The sequence below is a fragment of the Melopsittacus undulatus genome, chromosome 2, assembly GCF_012275295.1.
Source record: "Melopsittacus undulatus isolate bMelUnd1 chromosome 2, bMelUnd1.mat.Z, whole genome shotgun sequence".
NCBI lineage: Eukaryota > Metazoa > Chordata > Aves > Psittaciformes > Psittaculidae > Melopsittacus > Melopsittacus undulatus.
In genome coordinates this window covers 101,206,814-101,218,706 of record NC_047528.1, presented here as the reverse complement: position 1 = coordinate 101,218,706, position 11,893 = coordinate 101,206,814, and positions in this window count along the sequence as shown.

Sequence of the window (11,893 nt, the reverse complement as noted above, 5' to 3'; positions counted from 1 at the left end):
AAAATGTCTGCTTTGGAAAAGAGCACTGTCTCTCCCTCCCTCTCTCATACATGTGTACGCATACCCTTGCTGGGCAGATCACTGCTAATCAGGGTTTCTGAGAAGAGTTAAGGCCAAATCTGGAACAAGGGAAAACTCTGTCAGTAGAAACAGCTCAGCAGATGCACATTTATTACGTTCACTGCAGCAGCAAAGAAAGCAAAACAGAACAAAGCCATTTCTTGGTGCCTGGGTCTGATTTGCCTGCGATGACCCCTCTTTCCTTCAAGCCAAGTCCTTTCTTTCTGCAGATCTCCATGTATGGTTGGCATTCCACAATTAGGGAGGCATCAATAAATCATTAACAGACAAGCAAGGACTTCAGCCTTCCCTAGAGCTTGCACTTCTAAAAGTTCATCTCCAAGTGCTCCCTCTTCATTCCAAGCAGCAGCGAGGGTGCTTAGGGTTTGGGAGCAGGAACAGTATGGGCTGAATGCTGGCCAGGCTCTGAAGATGGAGTTGGAGGGGGTGGGGATGTAGATAATGTTGGGTTGAACTGAATGCCGTTAGATATTGGACTGCACAGTGAGCCAAGAACTTGGGTGGTAGCTATTGTTGTGAATCACAGTCAAGAAATGTTGTTATTACATAGTCCTTTACAATGGGCTGAAGTCTGATACAAACAGTGGGGATCCAGCTTTACAGAACAGACAGACAAAAGAAAGGCTCATGAGGCAAAGGGACAGAAATGCATGTATGGAGAGAGTCTAGTGTGGCAGAGAGGATACACTGTATGAAGCATCAGTGGCAGGGTTCAGTTGCAAAGATGGCTCCTGTGGGCAGGACCTTGGCAGAGCTCCAGCCTCGGCCCTCACTCAGAACAAGGCTGCTTTTAAAGTTAGGTCATGTTGTTCAGCACTCTGTCCAGTTAGGATCTGAGAATCTGCAAGGGCTTCACAATCATTCTGTGAAACCTATTTTAGTGCTGAGACATCACAGAACTACAGAATGGTTTGGGTTGGAAGAAACCTTAGAGCTCATCCAGTTTCAACTCCCTCCCATGGGCAGGGACACCTTCCATTAGACCAGGTTGCTCCAAGCCCCATCCAACCTGGCCTTGAGCACTGCCAGGGATGGGGCAGCCACAGCTTCTCTGGGCACCCTGCGCCAATGCCTCACCACCCTCACAGGGAAGAATTTCTTCCTTATATCTAATCTCAGTCTACCTTCTTTCAATTTAAAGCCATTCCCCCTTGCCCTATCACTCCATTTCCTCATAAGAAGTCACTCTCCATATTTCTTATTGGTCCATTTAATTCCTGAAGCTGCTCTAACATCTCCCCTGAGGCTTCTCCAGGCTGCACAAACATCCTCACAGACAGGTTGTTCTCCTTAGCTCCAATGAGCATTTCTCTTGTTGCTATTTGTGCTTATTGTTTCTTATTCCCTCACTGGCCTCCACTGCGTGCAGTCCGGCTGTCTTCTCTTTAACCTCTTTAGATAACTGAAGACTTCAAGCAGATTCCCTGTTAGCCTTTTCTGCTCCAGGCTAAACAAGTCCCTTTGTCTCAGCTTCTGCTGATGGGCCCTCCGTAGCCCGCCCATCTCCCAGTGTGAAGTCATTTTCCTCTGCCCCATCTGTTTAGCCATCATGGTCTTTGGAATGGGTATCAGTATTTAGTACATATATGGCCACCTGAGAGCCCCTGGCTCCCCCAATAGGGTCTCACAGCTCAACTGCACACAAATAAATAATAGAACACAAATGGACCTTGGAAACACACAGAGAATTTGGGGTGTGCAGAGAGGCCTGGCGAGGTGATGAGTTAGAGTGGGGGCATGTCAGGGATGTGGGCTGGGGGGGAGAGGGGTGGCCATGAGGGGTAAGAGGAGATTGTGAGGGGTCAGGGGAGAGCAGGAGTGTCCATGAGAGGTGAAGGGGGATCGTGAGAGGAGAGCAGGGGTGGCCATGGCGGAAGATCATGAAGGAAGAGGTGGGGCAGTTGTGAGAGGAAAGCGGGGGCAGCCATGAGGAGTGAGGGGAGATCATGAGGGGACAGGAGGAACAGGGGTGAAGAGACATTGTGAGGTGAGAGCAGGAGCAGCCATAGGCTGTGAGGGTTGGCCATGAGGGGAGATCTTGACGGTGGCCATGAGAGGTGAGGGGAGGCATCTATATGGTATGGGCCACTATGAGGGGGGCATATGAGAGATGTCTGTGACTGGAGATTGCGAGAGGCAGCCATGAGGGGAGATCAGTTTGCCCTCAATGACATCGTTTTGTGGTGGGCTTGACAGTCCTGGGTAACGGTTGGGCTCAATGATATTAAAGGTCTTTTCCAGCCTCATTGATTCTATGGTTCTACAAAAGCAAGGGTGGTAGATGATTCCTTTATGGAAAACTTTCCTCTTGGGGTAACCCCATTCCCTTGCTTTCTAGAAGTCAGAAAGGGGTTGTTAGTAAAGCTGCAGGTTCACTTTGAGAGCAGGACGGTGAAGGAGCACACCACTAAGTACTTGGTTGTGGTCTTGTAGATCATCTTCTGAAGGAATATTCATTATGCCTGAGCCACCCCTGACAGGCATCTGTTCAGCCTCCCCTTAAATGGTGCCTGAGAAGGCAAGTCTGCACTACCCCTCATTAGATCCAAAGCCTCTCTATTACTGCTTTGTTGTCCTAAATTTCTGCTGCAAATTGACCCCAGTTCTCCCCATGCTCCTCCCTTGGACTCTGTACTGTTTAGGACAAGCCCTCATGTATTGAAAGACCATTATGTTCCCTCTCAGTTTTCTCCAGACTAAACAAACCTGATTTTTCAATCTGCCCTCACAGATTATTTTCTGAAGCTTTTATCGTGCTTGCTTCTTGCACCTTGGAGTGCTCCCCACTTTGTTTACCCAGTTTGGAGAGTGCTGTGCCCAGCATCCCCAGCTGAGGCCTCCCCAGGGCCAAATTCAGCACAGTCATTTTCTCCCATGCCTGGCCTATGAATCTGTCATTAATGGATCCCGTCAAGGGACTTGCCTGTTTTGAAACAGCATGGCAGTGTTGACTGATTTGTTGTCTGCGATCCCAGAGCCTTTCCTGAAGCAGTGCTCATTATCCAATTAGTCCTCATCTTGCGCTGAGTTCCAGCACCTCGCTGTGGTATTTAGCACCCACTCTTGTGTGATTTCCATCCTGCTGATTTGAGACCAATTCTCCAATTTATCTCAATTGTTTTGAAATCTGCTGGTGCCTTCCCTCCACACACACCCCATGGGTGTGCAACTCCTCACAGGTCAGTGGTGTACATGAATGTTGTCCTGGTTTATTTCTAATATCCTTGGTGTTGTGGCCCCTATTTTATCTACCCCTGTGGTCAGGCAAGCTGTTGAACCAAATGAGTCCCAGGGTAGAGCCCTGTTTGCAGCAAATGCAGTCACTAACCTTTCGAGACAGTGTTACAGTGACTTGCACACCTGCCTGTGGGATGATTTCATGCACCACAGGCCGCTGGTTGTTTATGAGGCTGTTTTCCAGCACACTGGAGGACATGGGGTATTGTGGGGCTGTGGTCTCTTCTGCTGGTCTTCTGGGAGCAGTACTGCTAAGTGATAAGCAAAGGACTGGTAAAACAAGCTACCAATGTCCACAGCTGTGAAGAACTGAGCTGTGTAAAATATCCAGAGGGAACTTTCAGGCAGAAGGATGCAGTGAAGGGTCAGGCAGACTTCCCTTTCTGCAGCTCCATAGATAGTTGAAATACCCTGGCCAGCTGGGGAGAAAGGGGTTATCCAGGGTGCATCCTCAGGACCTGAGGGCTCATGCAAACCCTGATTCAGCCCCATCTGACTCCAGGGCCCAGGAAGCACCATCCTCATGCCCTGGACCAGGGGCTTCCCCACGGGCTGAGCCCAGAGCAGGATCTGTCAGCACTGTGGGGGTTTCCCTGCACTCCCCTCGATGCCCGGCTGTCTCCAGGCCCAGCCGCCAGGCTGGGATGTGGGTTAGCAGATTTTTTCCACGCTGTTTCTCCGGGATCCCTGACAGAGCCCATCAGAGCTGCCTTTTATCAGCACTGCACGCCTTAGTGAGCCTGTCATGACTCACACACAATGTGCTCTGTGCTGGATTAATCCGGACGGCTTTCATGCTCAGGATGTGGGCGGTGGGTAGAGTGGGGGGGCACGGGGACAGATGCAGGGCCAGCGTGGGCCCGGAAGATGGGCAGAGAGGAGGACCCTGCAGTACTGGGGAGGACTTCATTTCAGAATGATCTGAAGGTCTAAAGAGAGAACAAGTCCAGGAGCACAAAAAAGACAGGAGAAACAACAGGTGTGTGTGCTGCCTTCCAGCTTAATATGCTTGTTGCTCCAACTGTGTAACTCGAGCCATGCTAGGGAGTCACATAGAGGTTTTCAGCCCCATCAGTGAGTTATTTGTACAGCAGCACCCTTAGCTTTGCATCATCCCCATTCCTGGGAGTGCCATGATTTGTGCCCAAAGGACCGAGAGGCAGGAGGCATCCCTTGCCACATCTTCAGTATCTCCAGCTCCTGATGCACCTCATGTTATTTCTGCTACCACATCCTCCTCTCAGACAACAGTACCCTATTCCCAGCTTGCAGGGTCACAGGGTGGTAAGCAAGGTTTGGAAGATTTCCTGCAGCTCTGCTGTTCCAGACACTCAATGTGTTCAGCCGGGATCATGCTTACATGTTGCTGCAGGTACATAAGAGTGTAGTTTGGTGTTCACCCAGTTAAAAGCTCTATCCAACCCTAGGAAAGAGGGAGAAACAGGTACTTGCAAACTCAGGTGCAACAGCATTCCTTAGACCTGCTAATACTTCTGATTTAGGTATAACATTTCTTTGATACATAAATACATCAGCAGAAGCAGGTTGCTCAGGGGGCCTGCACATCTGGGAGACCAGTATGTTTGAAGCCTTGGTCCATGAACTGAGGGAGGACAATGTTTGTAGCTTGCTTTTTATCTTTGGAGGAATGACATTTCAAAGTATTTGCAGTTCTCAAAAATGTACTGATTGTGAAATAGATGTCTTCAGAATGGGCTGCCATGAAGTCCTCCCTGAAATGTGAGACAAGCTTGAGGACAGCTGCTTGTTTTCACCCCAGAGTTACCTGCATGCTATGTAAATTTGGGATCTCTTGTTGCTTATTTTTGAAAGGTATTTGCCACTCAAATAAAGAACTATGATGCTAAGCTGAGAGAAAGTTATTTATACTAGAGGTAAAAAATATCCATCTATTTGTGCTCCCTGCATAAGTAATTTCTGTGAGTCCATCATCACAGGCAATTGCATCTCCTAAATCATGTCCAGACTGTGACAACTCAAGAGGAGTGAAGAGAAGCGTATCTGCCTTCCAGACTCTCTTTGGAGCAAGCATCCCCATGACATGAGCTGCAACTGAAATAATGCCTTTTGGTGACAGTCAGCCAGGTATGGAGAAGGAAGCCTGACCTGATACACCTTGTAGGGCAGTGCTACAGGCACTGCTGTTGCCTTCACTGCTGGCAGCTGCCTAGTAGAAATACCAAAAGTGGCTGGGCAATTATGCCTTGGAGTGCCCAAAGGGGATGCTCAGACTATTTTGGGAGTCCTCCTACAGTGCATCACTCCAGGGTTTGGGGCTATCAGTCCAGCCCCTGGCTAAATGGCTTGGTTGCTTTTTATTTAAAGAGGTACAAATTTGCTCAGAGAGCCCACCTCTGCACTGACAGCTTGGCTGATTGTTTAGAAGTAGGCTGAATTGTCAAACATCACCATGCCTTTTTGAGCAAAGAAGTGTGTTTCACAGCCTATTCAATTTAAAGAAAAAACAAGAATACACAGGAAAGTTTTAAGTATTTCTTGCCAGTTAAAGGTATTCAGTCACAGTGGAACAGTAAGGTGTGTAATATATCACCATATATCTCTTTTTCATTGGCTGATTATTCCATCTTCAGCCACCAAGTAATGGTAATTTTCATTCATCTCTAGTAAATGCAGGGTGGAGAACCTAAAATGGCTCATTTTTTTAAAAAGCTTGTCCTCTGCTTTAGCAGCTATTTCGTTTTGCTTTTCTCAGGTGCAAGGCCCTCATTTAGAAAGGTGTTTAAGCACCTCTTTAAGCTTAAACATGTGATTAAGTTTATTCCTACCTAGCAGCACCTCTAAGCATGCTCTTGACCAGTCGCAGTAAAGCTAGTAATTAAGCAGGTCTTTTGCTGAAGCAGAACCTAAATGACTACTTAAGTCATTTGCAAGAAGGAGTATAAATCCTCCTTCTGATAGGGGTGGGAGTGGGGATAGATACATGTTATTATCATCCTCCTCTTTAAAGCTTGACTTGGTCTTGCCGACTACTTGGGCCCTTCCTCATTCTGGTGACCAGCTGGTAATCAGCTGTCATCTCTCCGAGAGCTGCGACCGTGTATGAAGAGTTCAAATTTACAGCAACACTGACAAGATCATCATCCCCTTTACAGAAATGCAAGCTGGTGGCAAGGGAAGGGGGTGTTGGAAGCTGGCTTGTGTTAACCCAGGCAGGGAGAAGACAGCAGGGCTGCCCCAGTTTGCACCTGCTGAAGATGGGGTGGTGGAAGGAAAGGTTAGCCCTAGTTTTGTTTCACACCACATTACTGTCTTCTTGTGGGAGCCATGAAGCCCTTCTGCAGTCACTGTGCCACTTGGAAAATGAATACCATCTCTGTATAATTTTAATGCAACCCATTAACTAAGTTGCCTCCCTGCAATTTGTCCATCTGGGTCACCCCATACACACCAGAGTTTCCTTTTCATATTATTCCCTATCAATTCAGGAGGCCCTTTTGATTCACATGCATACATACACACACCCCCTCTCTGCAGCTCATCAACACTGTATTGCTGCAGCCCTTTCTTGCATCCCAGTGCTCACACGGAGAGGAACCAACCTGTGCAAAGGTAAGATGCATGCATGTTTCTCCCCCCTCAAAAAGCACTTGCTGCCATAAGAAAGGGAATAAGCACAATGGAGGGAGGGCCACAACTATAAGAATGCACACTTATTAATCAGGAAAAAAAAAAGGGTAGGGAGGAGAAGGACAAAATAGAGGATAGAAGCAGCAACAGCAGGGGCTTGGGTGGGAAGGGGGCTGGGGGCAAGGGAGGTAGCCAGACAAGTAGGGTCCCTCTACTGAGTTCATGAATTACAGAGCCCGGGGCCTGTTTGTTGCTGTTGTTGGTAACATGGAGGGATGGGGCTTTCTTAATTTTCATCTTTTATTTTCTTTTTTTGTTTTTGTGCAACTCTGCCAAGGAGGGGCTGGAGTGGGGAAGGGGTGAATATGGGATTTTGCCCAATCCACTGATTCTCAATGAAAGATCCAGACAACACTTGAGGGGCTGTGTGGCAGCACACACCCAAAGAAAGGGACCCTTGGGGGCTGTAGCAGGAAGGTGAGCAACAGCAGATATTGCCACCCCACTCCCATTGCCAGGTCAAACACTGGGGATGCTGCTGAGATTTTGGCCCCTGAACGCTTGCCAGGCACTTGTGCAGTGCTTTAAGACTGAAATGGGTAAATAAATAGAGTGTGCAGAGCAACCTTTGGCTGGGGAGATGCTGGTCTATGCCTACTGGAGCTATATGTGTGAAGTTACACGTATGCATATGTATGTATACACACATACATACATGTATATATAAAAAACACATTCCTGCACAGACCACGGGCTGTAAGACTGGTGCCGGTGTTTATCTCTCCAGCCTGGCCCCGCACAGTTCCTGCCCTGAGCCTGCCATCCCTCCTAGGTGATATCATCTCCTCCAGGAAAACATCTGGTCCTGATTTCAGGTCTGCTGGTGACTGAGCTGCCATTGCCCTTCTGTGTAATGTGCCCTACAGATTAATTACTTTCACAGTTGAAAAAGTGCACCTTGATTTTCAGTCTGAATTTATCCGGCTTCAGCTGCTGGCAGCTGGTTCTCATAAATACCCTTTTCTGCTGGATTAAAGAACCCTTTGATATCGGGAATCTTTCTCTCCCTTGAAGTGCTTGTAGATCAAATCGCTCCTGGGAAGAACCGGGGAGATCGTGCTTTTTTAAATTGCACACCATGGGGAGGGTTATCCAGACTTCAAACCCTCCCCCCACCCTGCTGAAACCTTTCCAGATTAAGCCATGCAGCATTAAATATCCTCTGTCCTCCACACCTGTTCCTGCATCCCTCACCTGCACTGTGGAGTGCAGCCTGCCAACCTGGGATGCCCAATGTGTTCAAGACAGCAGACACAGCCCTGTGTGGATTGCTGGAGGAGCAGAGGCTTTGGGGAGACCTGATGGCTGTGTTCGGCCACAGAGGAGCTGCTCCTCAAGTGCAAAATGAGCAAGCAAATGAAATTCACGGTGCACTGAGTGTGTTACAGCAATTGAGGCTGATCACCAGTCTGAGGAGATTTCTAGCTGGCCAGCTCATTGTGTACCAGCAGTCCTGGAGAAACAGATTAATCTCATAGATCAAAGGATGTTTAGCCACAATAATTGATACATGGAAAAAAATAAAAGGTTTACTTTCAAGAAAAAAGACTTTTGATTGTTGGTTTGCAACATTTTTCTCAGATTATAGCTTTTCACGACACAAAATTAAAAACATTTTGCTTTCACAAAAGGTGATAAAAGGGGAAAATGTTTTTAATGAAACCTCAAGCTCACAAAGTATGAGTAGCTTCCTGTCCAGCTTTGCAACAAAGAAGTGTCTGTATCAGAGAGAGGACCCTGCAGAAGTTCATCTTGCCTGAGATGCAAAAAAAAGCCATGTTGTATCCCCATGCTATTATGTTTTACATCTTTTGTTTGGTTGTAAGCTTTGCAGCCCAGTATCACTGCTGCATTTATTAAGCCCAAAACTCACGCAGAATGGCATTTCCGCTGTCCAGCACATGTCTGTTCAATTGCTGAAGTACCACAGTCTGCAATATAGCCTCGTTTAAGAAGCTCTACCATGCTTGCAACCACCTGGGGTTATGACCAGCTGAAGTTACAGCCAGTGGGGTATAACTAGCCCTGGTTACACCAGCTGGGGAACATCAAACACTGCGGTTGGCCAAAGCAGTTTGCAAAATGTCACCCAGGGCATCGGTTGCAGGGCTGGACCTGAACCCTGCTCTTTTACCTCTGCCTCCTCATCACTGAACCATCTCTCAGGTGGAGCCACTCAAGTGTTTCAGGTCAGGAGGAGCTGTTTGGGCAGCCTTTTGCACTAAACTGCTTTTATAAAGCAAGGGATTTCTCTCTCTCAGTTTTGTTTTTTAATGCAGAGCTACAAGTCTTGAAGTGAGGGCAAAGCAGACTTTTACTGCAAAGCAGACATGCACTCTCCACCTCCTGAGCCCAGGAGGTAAATCCACAGGGTATCACAGAGGGAGTATCATGACAATCTAATCCAATGCAGACTGCAAAACTTTCATCAAAAGCTGAATTCAGATGCACTTTTCAGAAAGGTTTAATTTCTTTACAGACCCAGTGTAGTCTCCAATTCTGTCTCTAACTGATGCAAACTGAAGCAAATTGTATAAATCTCTTTAAAGGACAAGTGAGGTACTCCATCCCACTGGGGTGTCTCCTGGTGGGATATTTCCCCTAGGTCTGTATCTCCATCAGCAAAACTAGGGAGAGAAGTTGTCTCTTCAATCACCAAACCTCTTTCTTCCTGTGTGGTGCTCAGTACTAATGGGAATGGAAAGGAGAAGAAAAATCTTTCTTGCCTCAAACCCTCCTACCCCCATCCGAGTCCCAGAGGTCCTGTGTGATATGAGACATGTGTTTTCCTTTCATCCCTGCCTGAGAAACTCATGTTTCTGCATTAGCATGCAGGATGGAAGAGAGCCAGCAGTTCTGTGGGGCTACTCTGGGAGGATTTCATCCTGGAGATCAGTTTTACCTTTTCCTGACTGTTTCCCCATGTTGCCTGCTGCAGGAAGCCCCTGTCAGTTTGTTACCCATTCACTCCTCGAGGTGGTGAGCTGGATCTCTTGACCCTGTCAGTGATGCACTTAGACATGGTGACAAGCACCTCTCACCGCAGGCTATTTTCGACAGCTCAGGTAGGAGATGTTCTATGGGGCGGGTGGCAAAGGAGGCGTGGAGAGGGGAGGTGGCTTCTTGTGTCACTCGGTGAAGAGGTGTTAATTAAAGAGGCTTTTTTGACTTTTTCATGCCCTGACATTCTTTGTCAACTTTTCTACAGCCCAATGAGAACACACGTGACCCAAGTGGCCTCCCAGCAAGTGCCCTGTGAGATCCACTCTCCTGATTGGCCACTCTTCACCATCCTCCCTTTGTCATCATCTCCCACCCCCCTCCTGTTCGGTGCTGCTAATGCATTTCCATTATTTATGAGACATCCCTTGGTGTTTCCAGTTCAGCTTTTCTCATTCTCTTACTGCTTTTTTGCTTGGCATGTTGAGGTCCATGGCCCAGAATCAATGTGGTTCAACACTCAGGTACTAAACACAGATCCCTTGAAGTTTTCCTTCTGGCAAGGTTTGTTTTCAGAGACATTTCTAAACAGCAATAGGTGATCATTGTACATTGTTGTATGAATGAAACAAAAGTGAGAAGCTCTGGATTAATGGCCCTGGAAGCCAGTGACTTCTCAGGTTGGCTGTAAAATATGTAGCGTACCAGCACCAGTAACATGGGTAAGAATCCTGTCAAAAGAGGGAAAAAGAGAGTTAATATTTTCAGGCCTTTTTTTTTTAATGATCTACCAATGAGGCAGCCAGCTGTTGCCTGTCATGGTAACAGGTTTCTTCTGCCTTGCTGTGCACAAGGAAATAACATGAAAAGTGATCAGTGCATTTCATACATGTGTTATCATCTGACAAATCCTTGTCCATCACCAATCCCTTGTTTAGGATCCAGAGCATTTTGTTACCAAGGGTTCTCTTTATGTGAAGAATGCTTAGTAGGTCTGAACTCATAGTGAGTGAGTTCACCCACTGCAGTACTGCTCTGCAGGGAAATGGTGAATATGTTATTCCTTTTTACAAGGCCTGCATTTGCTCACGGAGAGAGGAGACCCAGAGGAATGCTTCCTCACCAGACATCAGCCAGACCTTAGCTGTGTGACCTTACAGCTTGCAGACAGCAATTTTACTAGCATGTCCAAAATAAACCTATCTTTTGTCCTGATGAAGAAACTGCATGGAGGCTGTTTCATTTAGAAGCCATTCCTTGGACAGCTTACTTCTCCAGTGGCCTGGGAAAGCTGTCAGCCTCTCCTGTGAACTATTTACTACATCTGCCCTTTGTAATACTGAGTCTTATTGCTGCCTTGCTTGCTCCCCAGCATCCACGGCTTGTAAATAATAGTGCACACCCAATTCAAGCCATGCACAACTCCCCCAATATCCTTTGAGAGCCTTTATGGATGTCCATGGGTTTTTTCACTCCAAGAGAGGAATTCTCATTCCCACTGTAATAGCCCAGAGCTTGTCTAAATCTGATTTTGAATTAGGCAGGGGTCCATGGTTCCATGTCAATGCCAAGCTGTGGGTGGGAGCAAAGGGGAGGAATTTTTTTCCTAGGGACTTGAAATCTCTTCTTATGCTGTTTCTGAAAGATTTCATCTCTCCAGGAAGCAGAAGTCTCTTGAGATGAGCTGTTTATGCAAGACTCTGCCGTGTGGGCTTGAGCTGGAGGCTTCAGATGCAGCCAAACCAAAAGACTGCTCATTTTCTGGGTTGGGTCCAGTCAGGATCCAAATTTCAGGGGAGAATTTTTATCCAAGAAATTGAATCTGAGATGCTCTTATCTTCAAGTGTTTCAGATTAAAGGATTTGAGACCAAGAAGGCATGTGAAATGCAATCACCCCGTCTTAGCTGTGCCTCCAGGCGGGAGATAAAGCGGTGGACCAGTAAGTGAAGCTACTCTGGCTTGGGT